Here is a 12,832-nt window from a genome sequence, read left to right as displayed (position 1 = left end):
CTTTGAGATTTTAGCAAAGGTGGTTCAAAAGAGGGAAAGTGGAGGGACGCTTGTGCCCTGGTATAAAAAGGGCGAGTCTGGTCCCTGTTCAATTCAGTTGTTTATTCGTACAAACTCCATGTAAATTGTCTTTCTTCCTCCCTTTGGGGCCAATGATCACTCTCATGAGTGCCGATTTGAGCAGTACCTGTGGTGTCAAAGAAGCTCACTAACTACTTTAGGCAGTTTGGCTGCTATGTGAAATGTATGTGAAATACATTTTAATAAGTAGATGGTAAATGAATAAGTGAATGAATGAAATAACTGAAATTTGAAATTTGAGATTCCAGATGAAGTTCAATTACTTATAGTCTTTAATGTTTTGGCATCTACCATCTTCAAAACTTAGTTGCTTCAGCAGAATAATAACAGCAGTGTCTGTGACTCTCATAAATGTCAGAATTCGGTGAGATAACGTATAAAAGGTTCTTTGTAAAGTTCAAGCAACATAAACACTCCTTTCACTTACTTGTCTGGAACGTAGCCCTTTGTATTTTGGGCTGTAATTATTTTCCTGTGTCATCATTTCCCCACTAAGATTCTAAACTCCTTAGGAATTTGGTCACAAGCCAGTTGAAAACCATCTCCTTCTTTTTATCATGTTAACCTTGCTTCATAATTGGTTGCCAATAAATATTTAATTCATAGTTTATATAGCATTTACTTTGCATCCAACAATATTGTTAGTGCTCTCCAAAAATAACTCATTTAATTTTCATTACCACTATGGAGGAGGCACCTGCTATTATTAACCCCTCATGAGAGATAAGGAAATTAGGGAACAAAGGCATTATTTGCCCATGGCCAACCAGATAATGAGTAAAAATGCCAGAATTCTTTTTTTCTTTTCTTTTGGGTGTTTGTTTTTGTGTGTTTGTTTTTGTTTTTTAGGGTCATACCCATGGCATGTGGAAGTCCCCATTCTAGGGGTCTAATCAGAGCTATAGGTGATGACCTGCACCACAGCTGCAGCAACTCAGTATCCAAGCCACATCTGTGACCTACACCACAGCTCATAGCAATGCTGTATCCCCAACCCACTGAGTGAAGCCAGGGGTCGAATCCATATCCTCATGGATACTGGTCAGATTCCTTTCCGCTGCACTGCAGTGGGAACTCTAAGATGACAGAATTCTAAATCAAGCACTCCAACTCCAAAGTATATGAGACAAATGTAAAGTTTTATCACTATTATGTCATCAGAATATACAAAAAGGGATTTAATGAGTAAGATAATTGATACAATTTATTAAACTTCTCTATCTCAGGTACTATTCTGAATGATTTATATCCATCACCTGATTAATTTTGATTTTTATTTAAGTATAATGGACTTGTAATATCATAAAATCTCGGTGTACAACATAATGATTTCATATACCATAGAACATTGGCTATATTTCCTGTGCTGCATAGTATATCCTGTGTCTTATTTATTTTATACCTAGTAGTTTGTACCTCTTAATCCCCTTCACCTATCTTCCCTTCCTCCACCCTTTTCCCACTGGTAACCACTAGTTTTGTAGTCTACATCTGTGAATCTAGTTCTGTTTTGTCATATCTGTTTGTTTTATATTTTAGTCTGCACATATGAGCAAAATATACAGCATTTATCTTTCTCTGTCTGACTTAATAAGCGTAATACCTTCCAGGTAATCTACATTATTGCAAATGAAAAATTTAATTCTTTTTTCTATATGAGTAATATTTCTCTTTGTGTGTGTATGTAGCTTCATCCATTTATATGCTGATGCACACTTAGGTTGCTTCCTTAGCTTGTATAAATGACACTGCTCCGAACTTTGGGTTGCATATATCTTTTCAAATTAGTATTTTCATTTTCTTTGAATATCTACCCAAGAGTAGAATTGCTGGATCATATGGTCGTTATATTTTTAATTTTTGAGGAATCTCCACATTGTTGTCCATAATGGCTATACTAATTTACATTCCCATCAACAGTACGAAATAATTACCCTTTCTGCACATCCTCACCAACGCTAGTTATTTATTGTTTTGTAACCATGGCCATTCAGATGCTATCTCACTGAAATGTTGATTTGAATTTACCTGATGATTGGTATTGTTGAGCACCGTTTCGTGTGCCTGTTGTTCATGTGTATGTCCTCATCGGAAAAACGTCTGTTCAGATCCTCTGCCCATTTTTTTAATTGAGTTGTTTATTTATTTATTTTTAAGCCCACACCTGTGCCATATGGAAGTTCCCAGGCCACAGACTGAATCTGAGTCACAGTTGCAAACCAAGTCAGAGCTGTGGCAACACCAGATCCTTAAACCCACTATGCCGAGCTGGGGATCAAACCTATACCAGTTAGATTCTTAACCCACTGCTCCATGGCAGGAACTCTGTGTTGTTTACTTTTTGATGTTGGGTTGTATAAGTTCTGTATGTAATTTCTCTCTTTATCAGAGAAGATAATTATTTGCAACAATTTTCTCCCATTATGGACTTTGCCTTTCTCATTTTTTTAAATGGGTTCCTTCAATGTGTAAACATTTTTTTCAGTTTGAGTAGGTCCTGTTAGTTTATTTTTGCTGTTATCCTTCACCTGAGAAAAAAGATCTAAAAAAAAAAAAATGCTAAGACCTATTCAAAGAGCATACTATAGTTTCCATTGTGACTCAGCATGATGAACCTGACTAGGATCCATGAGGATGTGGGTTCCATCCCTGGCCTCACTCAGTGGGGGTCATTGCCATGAGCTGTGCAGTAGGTGGCAGACATGGCTCAGATCTGGCATTGATGCTGTGGTTTAGGTCTGCAGCTATGGCTCCGATTTGACCCCTAGCCTGGGAACTTCCATATGCTGTGGGGTACAGCCCTAAAAAAAAAAAAAAAAAAAAAAAAAAAAAAAAAAAAAAAAAAAAAAAGCGTATTGCCTATGATTTCTTCTAGGACTTTTATGATTTCTGTTCTTACATTTAAGTATTTAATTTATTTTGAATCTATTTTTAATGTGGTGTCAGGAAATGATCTAATTTCATTTTTTTTAAACAGTATTGCCAACACCACTTAGTGAAGAGAATATACTTTACTTTTTGTATATTTTGGCTTCCTTTCTCTTTGATTAATTGACCATATGTTCATGGGTTTATTTCAGTGCTCTTTATTTTTTCCCATTGATCTATGTGTCTGGTTTTGGAATCAGGGTATATGGCCTCATAGAATTAGTTTGGGAGTGTTCTCTTCTCATAATTTCTTTGAATAGTTTGAGAAGAATAGGTATGAACTCTTTGAATATTTGGTAGAATTCCCCTGCGAAACTGTCTGGTCAAGGACTTTGTTTGATGGGAGTTTTCTAGTTACTTATTCAATTTCAGTACCATATTATATATTGTTTTCTAATTCAGTCTTGCAAAATTGTGTTTTTCTGGAAATTTATCTATTTTTTTCTAAGTTATCCACTCTGTTCATATAGCCGTTCGTACTATTCTCTTATGACTATGAAATAGGTTGTAACTTCTCCTCTTTAATTTCTTTTTTATTTTGTTTTGCTTTTTAAGAGCACCATATGTGGAAGTTCCCAGGCAAGGGGTCAAATCAGAGCTATAGCTGCTAGCATATACCACAGTCACAGCAATGCCAGATCCAAGCCATGTCTGTGACCTATACATTAGCTCACAGAAATGCTGGATCCTTAACCCACCGAACGAGGCCAGGGATGGAACCCGTGTCTTTGTGGATACTAGTCAGATTCGTTACTGCTGAGCTGTAACAGGAATTCCTCCTCTTCAATTTCTTAATTGTTTATTTGGATATTCTCTCTTTCCTTCTTGGTGATCCTGGCTAAAAGGTTTATTTTTCTTTTTAAAACACCAGCTCAGAGTTCTATTGATATTTTTTTGTCTTTCTTTTTTTTTTTTTTTTTTTTGTCTTTCTTTTTCTTTAAATTTCAGCTCTGATGTTTATTTCCTTCCTTTGCTGATGTTGGGCGTTGTTTCTTTTTTCATTATTTCCTTTAGATGGTTGTTTATTTGATATTTTTATTTTTTGAGGTAGGCCTGTATTCTTATAAGTTTCACCCTTAAACTGTTTTTGCTCTGGCACATAACTTTGGAAAGTTAGGTTTTTATTCTCACTTTTCTTAATGCATTTTTTTATTTCTTCTATGATTTCTTTGTTGACACATTGATATTTTGGTAGCACGTTGTTGAGTCTCAACATGTTTGTGGGTTGTTTTTCTCTTTCCGTTTTTGTTATTTTCTGTAATCGATTTCTGGTTTCATACTGTTTTGTTTGGAAAAGATACTTGGTATAATTTCACTCTTGTTAAATTCATTGAGACTTGTGGGCTGGTATGTGATAGATGCTGGACAAAATGCCATGTGCTTTTGTAAAGAAGTGTCTTTTGCTCTTTGGGGATGTAATATCCTCTAGACCTCTACAAGACTATCTGGTCTAATGTGTCATTTAAAATCCGGTTTCCTGGAGTTCCTGTTGTGGCGCAGTGGTTAACGAATCCAACTAGGAACCATGGGGTTGCAGGTTCGGTCCCTGCCCTTGCTCAGTGGGTTAAGGATCCGGCGTTTCCGTGAGCTGTGGTGTAGGTTGCAGACGCGGCTCGGATCCCGCGTTGCTGTGGCTCTGACGTAGGCTGGCGGCTACAGCTCAGATTAGACCCCTAGCCTGGGAACCTCCATATGCCGCAGGAGTGGCCCAAAGAAATAGCAAAAAGACAAAAATAAATAAATAAGTAAAAATAAAATAAAATAAAATCCTGTTTCCTTATCGATTTTCCTTATGGATGATGTATCCATTAATTTAAGTGGGATGTAAAAAGCCTCTACTCTTATTATATTACTGTGAGTTTCTCCCACTATGTCTGTTCACCAAGTTACTTACACTTATGCTTATGAATGCTATATTTGTTTCTTTGGTTTGGTCCCTTTATCATTATATAATGTCATTCTTTATCTTTTGTTGTGGGACTTTTAAATGTCTACTTTGACATGAGTATTGATATCTTTCAGTTTTAATTGAATGGAATTTTTTTTTTCCATCTCCTCACATTCTGTGTGTCTTTAAGTCTGAAGTAAATCTCTGTGGGCAACATATAGATGGATCTTTTTGTATTTTTTTAATCCAATAAGCCTCTCTATGTCTTTTGATTGGAATATTTAGTGCATTAAAATTTAGAGTGATTATTGATTTATACGTACTTATCAATAATTTACTGTTTTCTGGTTATTTTTGTACTTCTTATTTACCTCTTTTAGTTTGACAGTTTTCTTTAGTGTTAGGTTTGGGTATCTTTCTCTTTAATCTTTTTGTATTTTTTTTAGGTTTTTGATTTATGATTACCATGAAGTTTACATATCAAAATGTGTATTAACTTGTTTTAAATGGTAGTCATTAAGTTCAAACACATTCTAAAGATCTGTGTTTTTACTTCCCTCTTCCTTGTTTTGTGCTTTTGATATCATATTTTGCATCTTTATGCCTTTTTCTTAACTATTTATTGTAATTATAGTTGATTTACTTTTTTTTTCACATTTTAACCTTTGAACCAGCTTAAGTTTTGTTGTTGTTGTTTGGGTTTGGGAGGGTTATTTGTTTGTTAATCTTTTTTTTTTTTTTTTTTTTTTTTCCAATTCAGGGCCATGCCTGTGGCATATGGAAGTTCCTGGGGTAGGGGCCAAATTGGAGGGGCAGCTGCTGGCCTATACCACAACTATGGCAATGTGGAATCTGAGCCATGTCTATGACCTATACCGCAGCTCACAGATCCTTAAGTCGCTGAGAAAGGCCAGGGATTGAACCTGCAGCATCATGGATACTAGACAGGCTCATTACTGCTAAGTCATGATAGGAACTCCATAGCTTAATTTATTGATCTACTGTCTTACTGAATATTTGCCTTTAACAGTGAGATTTTTTTTTTCTTTGTTGTATTTTCTTATTTCTTGCTATAATCTTCTCTTTCACTTAAAGAAGACCCTTTAATATTTCTCATAAGGTTGGTTTTACTAGTGATGAACTCTGTTGAAAAAGCTGGTTGCCTAATGGGAATTCCCTTGTATGTGACTCTTTATTTTGCTCTAATTGCCTTTAAAATTATTTATCTTAATTTTTCCATCTTATTTATAACATGTCTTTGCATGTGTCTCTTTGGGATCATCTTGTTTAGGAATGGCTGTGATTCCTCAACCCGGATTTTTATGTCCTTTCTCAAATGATTGAGGTTTTAACCATTATATCTTCAGCTATGTTCTCTTTCTCTCTTCTCCTTTCCTTCTGGAACCCCATAGTACAAATGTTAATATGCTTGGTGTTGTCCTAGAACTCCCTTAAACTATCTTTTTTTTTTTCTTTTTGTTGTTCTGATTTCCAGTATTCTATCTTCTAGGTCACTCATTCATTCTTCTCTGTCACCTAACTTGCACTTAATTCTTTCTAGCCAATTTTTTTGTTTCAATTATTGTATTATTCAGTGTGATTTTTGGTATACTTTTTATTAATTTGATAATGTTCTTTCTGTGTTCCCATCTTCTTTTCCCAAGTTCTGTTGGCATTTGTGTTACCATTCCTTTGAACACCTTATCAGGTGTTATTTATCTCTGTTTCATTCAGATTTGGTGGGTTATTTTATCTTGTTCTTTTGTTTGAAACATAGTCCTCTGTCTTTTCATCCTGTTTTATTTTTCTCTGTTTATCACTACAAAATTAAGCAAAACAGTTACCGATCCTTGTCTTGAGGACATGTCCTCATTTGGGAGTATTCCTATACAGTCTGAATGTACCCTCTGACTTTGATGGGAGACCTATATCTTAAGTGAGCATGGGCTGCATCTTCTCCTGTTGTACATTGGCAGCTACAACCTTAGTGGTAGGAATGAAGTCAGAGGGGATAGAACATGAGTCAGGTTAGCGGTAGCCTCCACTCCTAGGCTTAGGGACATTTGCTGCCTTATTAAAAGGTAGGACTGATCAGGGCTTGAGGTACTGGAATAGGAGTCCTGAAGGAGTTAAGCTTCTCCTGGATGACAGGCTTACCTTTGGTTGGGGATGTGGCTGGAGCCTGAGAGCTTTGAGCCACACTTCTTAGCTGGCCTGAGTCCCCATTCTGGCTAAAGACATGGCCAGGCTGGTTTTGCTCCTTCACAGGTGTCTGTTGCATGTGTGATGGCAATGGCGATCTCTGCCCTGGCTAAGGCAGGGTCGGGGCCCAAGCTGGCTCTGCTCTCTCTCCAGTGCACACTTGGCAATAGCAGTCTCTGTATTTGCAGGGACCAGAGCAAGCAAATATCAGTCCGTAAGTTGACGACCTACAAGATAAGGCAGGGAGATGCTGAATAAAAAAAGATTAGGTACCAAAGAAAAATGAATGTTGAGTGGTGTCCACTACAAGGTGAATTGTGTTCATTCTTTTTTTTTCTTTAATTTTACGGAAACTGCTTTTCTATATTGTTCTAAAATTATTTAATGACAAAACAATATACTTTCATGTTTACATAATTTCCTAATATTTTCCCTAATTCATTTTCCTAGGTTTGTAAAACAAAAAGAAAGATGCTTTTTTTTTAGCCTCCTCAGTTTATACATAAGTGATTGCTGTGGAAATAGGGTGAATGAGGTTATTCTAGGAAGTTGGCTTTATAAGAACAAAATATTTTATACCAATGGGAATATAAAGGAGATAGTTCTGTTATTTTAAAAAATCATCTTGGAATTTTAGATAACCCTCAAAAATCAAAGTATTATTTATCTTAAGTGTACACAGCACCTTCAAGGTCCATTTTAAGTTAATTTCTTTGCAATTACCCTCTGGTAGCATTTAGTTTATTTATGTTAAGTTAGACTTCCATACTTCAGAGAAAATTTATTTTGGGAAAATTCCAAAGTTCTTTCAGTATTTTTAACAACAACAACAATAGTAACATCAAAACAATCTCCTCCATTTATCGAGTGCCTATTATTTGCTATATTATTTCTGATTATTGTAATTAACCCTGCATAATCAATATTATTATCTCCATTTTACAGAGATTAGCTTTAAGTGGATTACAAAAGAACACTTTCTGGAAAGTGGTGAAAATGGAAATCTAAGTTTTCTAATTCAAACATCCATAGCATTCCACTGAGCTAAATTGCCCAGAATAGTAGCTACTCAATAAATAGTTGTTGAATCAGTGGACGAACAAATTTTAAGCTCAGATGAGTGTTTCTGCTCCCCAGGATCATTAAAATGCCATTTTAAAATCAGACCATACATTCTCTACCAATTAAGGTACATTTAGCCGAATATGGTCTGTTCAGTTTAAATTGATTCACTTGATTGGATTTGGTTTGTTGTAATAGGCCATAGTATGGCTCTCCCTAGCGCTTTAAATAATGATCCTAGTTTCCCCCAATCACCCTACCTAAAGTGCAGCTAATTAAGTAGCAAAAAAGGAAAAATAACTTTCTCCACAGGAAAGTCATTTTGGCAGGCTGGGTTATTTTTGATGGAGTTTATTAGCAGAGTGGAACCAGTAATAAAAGGATGGCTAAAATGGATGAACTTTCTTATTAGTCACAGAGACTGGAATGCATAGAATCGTTGAAAAGCCCTTCTATCCTTTCAACTTTGTTATGAACAGTTGGGGATTGAACTCATAAACTCAGGAAGGCATCATCTTGAAGTAGAAATTTGCCAGTTCCTTTTAGAGCCTGATGAACAACAAATGAGCCAGCTTCTGTTTCGTGTGCTCATTAACAAAAATGCTTCTAGATTTGGAGTGTATCTTTTGTATATATTTTTGCATATATATTTTTTATATATTTTGTATATACTTTTGTGTATTTTTTTTTTTTACCTTTCAAATCCACTTTTATTTTCCTTTTTCCTCCTCACACACAGAACTCCACACACTGCTTTTCTTGCAGCTATAAAGTCATTTGATGTTGGTCAGGTACCATTTTAATCCCCTAAAACTTTGCTGGCATCAAAATATGACAGTTAACCAGTGTTAAATCTACAAAATATTTACATGGCACAGCACATGAAGCTTTAGACACTTGGCAATTAAACTACATAAAAATTGGATTAAGACCCCCATTCTGCATGTTCAGAATCAGGTGTTCACAGTCCCCATCTGGTGACTGTACGCAGTTCAAAAGGCAGCAGAGGCAACAAGCAGTTACTTCGGAGGACACTGAACACTATGATCTGGAAGCACATTGCGATGTTACCCCAGTGTCATGTACCACTCCACCTTTCTCCAAGGTGGTCTCATAATTCTGGAATGGCAGGTCCAGCTGATACAGAATGAAGACAGACAACACAGCATTTACTCTGTGGAGATATCCTAACTCTTACTATGCATGCACGGTGATTTTGAAAGCAACTCATCCTAAAAACTTGTCACGATCATCCTGGTTTTTTAGGTTGGGTGATCCATCAATCTCGCACTCAACTGTTACTTCGTTCATGTCATTGCCAGCATCAAAGGTGAGCTGGACGGCAAGTAATGGCTGCAAATAGTTCCTATGCAGTTTTTTTCCAGAATATGGAAAATACTTTACGTCTATCTTTCCATTGGGAGGATAAGTTGATAGAACTGCTGTGCTTTCACCCTTCGAAATACATTCTATCCTCGGTTCTCCTTGAGGCTTTAATCCAATTATTCTGTTCATTTTCACAAGAATACAAGGGTTTCCTCTGGAGTAGCCAAACTGGGGATCAATCTCACCGCTGCATGCTTCAAGTAAGTTAAGAGGAAACCGACATGCATCATAATGCGGACCCTTCTGTTCAAGAAATTCTCCATCGGTACAATCTGTGAGATTCTTCTGTTCTTCTAAGTCATATGGCTTTAGAAATTTCTTAAGGTCATCAATGTACCCTTTATAGGAGTCTGGATCAGACGCACTGAATGAATAATCCAACGCTGACACTGGTTTTGGAAAAACCGTAAGTCCTGAACTAGAAATCTGGTCACAATATTTTGGAACCTCATCGTTCAGGATCTGAAGCATAACCCACATTGTGAATGCGAAGAGTGCAGCCAGGAACACATAAAAGACGAGGTAGAAGAGCAAGATCAAACCCCAGCTCTTGGCAGAGCGCCCCAGGAACTGTCCGGTGGTCGGGTTGTACAAGAAGAGCTTCCATTCGGCCATGCTCTGGTTGAAGGATTTCTTCTCTTTCTTCATCATGGTGTGTGCCGACGACAAGGGAAGCAGCGAGGAGCATGGAGGTGCGTCCCGGCTGGAGCGGCGCAGCCCGGCGACGGCGGCAGAAGGCGGGATGGCCGGCCGAGGATACCTCCTCGCTACCTTGAGCGCTCAATCCGGCTGCGCTGGGCCGCGCAGAACCGGGCGGCCGCTCCAGCCGCGGGAGCCTCTGTGTGTATCTGTGTGTGCATGAGTGTGTGTGGTATATCCTTACTTTGCTGCTTATAGACTAATGGTTGTATTAAGATAATCTGATAGAATTCCTAGGATCCCTGTACTTATCTGAGAACTTTGTCAGCGGATTCTAGGTACCACAGTGTGGTTATTGCCAAAGATGATAAAAATGGTTGATCCTTGCTAATTTGGTCTCTTTCTCTCTTAAACCATTTTGTCACTCACTTATACCTGTCATAAGTGGTTAGGAATGAAAAGGGGAGCTAGCTGAGAGATGTAAGGAAAGAACACTTGTCAAACTTGGGTTCTTGGCTGAATCTAAGGAACTTTGTTCATATCACTTTACTTAATCCTCCAGCAGTTCTTTAGGTAGGTATCATTCCAGTCTTATAGATGGGAAAGTAGGGCCTTAGAAACAAAGCATCATATCTGGGATTATAAAGCCAGTAAAGCTGCAATGTCAACTCAGGACTCAGGTGGGGGAAAAAATTCTAGAGAGGTTTGTAAAATAAAAACAAACGGGCCATGTATGTTTAACCACTCAGCAAATTCATACAACTGTTAGCTTTTCTAGTAGATGTGCAGTATCCAGATTACACATTATTATGTATCATCTCCTCACTTGCAGTGAGCACACGTCTGAAATATTACATGTAATTCAGATAGTCATATTTATGAAATATTTACAGACTTCTGAGTATACGAAGAATCTCAATAAATAAAGAGTTCAGAAATCACATGACAAGATTTTTTTTTTAATAAATGACAATCATAAAATACTACCATCCAATTTTCTCATTGGAGAATAGGTCAAAAGAATTCATTTCTTTGCCAAAGATCACTGACCTTTCCACTACTTCAAGTGAAAATAATTAAACATACGTAGGAAGGGTTTTCTCAGCAGAGTTGAAATCTCAGGCTCATTTTATGTCAAAAGCCTTACCTCCAGGGTTCCAGTAATATCTTCCCCTGGGGTAGAGGAAGAAGTCTCCAAAGAAAAGAGCCATAGTCTATGGAGCCCCAGGAAGAGGATCTGAGGATCAGTGAGGAGCTGCTGCAGAGACCAGTTATAGATTTATATCCGGTAGAATTTTAGAGAAACTCTGACTGTGTGAAAGCAAAAGGGAAAAGACAGAAAACTAATATGCTCTTTCTTAAAACAAATCATTCCACCAAAACAGTGTGGTGGAATAAAACTATGTTTTAACCATCTTAAAAGGGGAAATGAATGCTCAGGGTTGTTTTTTTTTTTGTTGTTGTTGTTTTTTGGGGTTTTTTTCCCCCTAATTACAAATAATTTGAGTCAGGTTTAACATTAACCCAAAGTAGTTTTGGCTCCAAGCCTGCCAAGCTTATATCCTTGGTTTCCCACCATTGGCTCCCAGAAGGCATTTAAGTATGAATTATTCAGTTGCCTGTCAGGGGTGTGTTGAAAGGGAGGGATCTCACAGAGAAGCAGGCTGGTCTTCATGACCTCTTAGATCTCTTCAATTTCTCAGCTTCTTTAATTTTATGATGCAGCTGGATGATATATGTATAGTACTCAGGTAAGACTAAAGATGGAAATTGGTGCTTAAAATAGAGCCTTGGCGACTTTCACTTACCTTGATCTTCTCTGCAATGCTCTGTGGATGACTGGTATTTGGCTCCATGAAAGGTTCATGCACCATGGGCAAAATGTTAGAAACTGCTCCCTCCAATCTTATTATAACATTGTTCTTGGCAGCTAAGCCACTTGCCAACCCCAGAGTGGTTTGCTTGGCTTGGAGATAATTACTCTAGGGTTAATTTCAGAGTCCTTCCAATTGTATTACATGGGATCCTCAGAGCCAGAGTCTATTTTTTGGATGAAGTATGCAAGATTGACTATATGTAAACATGCAACATTGTTTCCAGGCATGATTATGTGTATTTGAATAAGTGTGTAATTGAATGCACTTTTAAGGAACTGAATGGCAAGATTTACTTGGTCCTTCCATTCCTACCTCACATCCTTTCCCTTAATACTCTGGGAATTCAGTATTACATGTTAAATGTTCCTCAGTTCACCATGGGCTAGCTGATCAAATAATTTATGCTTAGAAGTTTATATCTTTTACCATAAGAATTTTCAAAATTATAGTTCCTCTTTCTGAAACATCTGATACTACTGAACATTCCCTTTTTAAAACTTTCCTATATTGCCTCCAAAGAGATATCAGTTACAATTTTGCTTTTGCTTCAGGTAACAGGAAACTCAAAGTGACTTAGACAGTAAGACTATTTTTTGTCTATAATTTAAAATCATAAATACAGTGCTAGAAACACAACCAGTGGCAAGAACAGCAGATGTCTGACTATGCTTCCTTGGGGTCTCTTTGTTCTGTCCTTTTCATTGCCACCTGTGTCTTCAGGGGGACTTGATGTGACCTCAAGCTGGCTACTAGCGTCAACAAGTAACAT

At 37.2% G+C, this 12,832-nt stretch overlaps 1 protein-coding gene and 1 pseudogene across 9 annotated transcripts in view; one reads left to right on the top strand and one right to left on the bottom strand.

Moving 5' to 3' along the window:
* Positions 1–12,832, top strand: part of TENM4 (teneurin transmembrane protein 4) — a 2,941,714-nt gene that overhangs the window by 1,138,470 nt on the left and 1,790,412 nt on the right. The gene's annotated exons all lie outside the window — the stretch shown is intronic.
* On the bottom strand, positions 9,209–10,331 carry LOC100515156 (sodium/potassium-transporting ATPase subunit beta-3 pseudogene; annotated as a pseudogene).

Source organism: Sus scrofa, chromosome 9 (assembly GCF_054392235.1).
Source record: "Sus scrofa isolate SSC_HxYL_T2T_F1_AM1 chromosome 9, Sscrofa_HxYL_maternal_Yorkshire_Landrace_v2.0, whole genome shotgun sequence".
In the NCBI taxonomy this organism is placed as follows: domain Eukaryota; kingdom Metazoa; phylum Chordata; class Mammalia; order Artiodactyla; family Suidae; genus Sus; species Sus scrofa.
The sequence above is the reverse complement of the archived record's forward strand: the minus strand, read 5'-3'. Positions and strand labels throughout refer to the sequence as shown.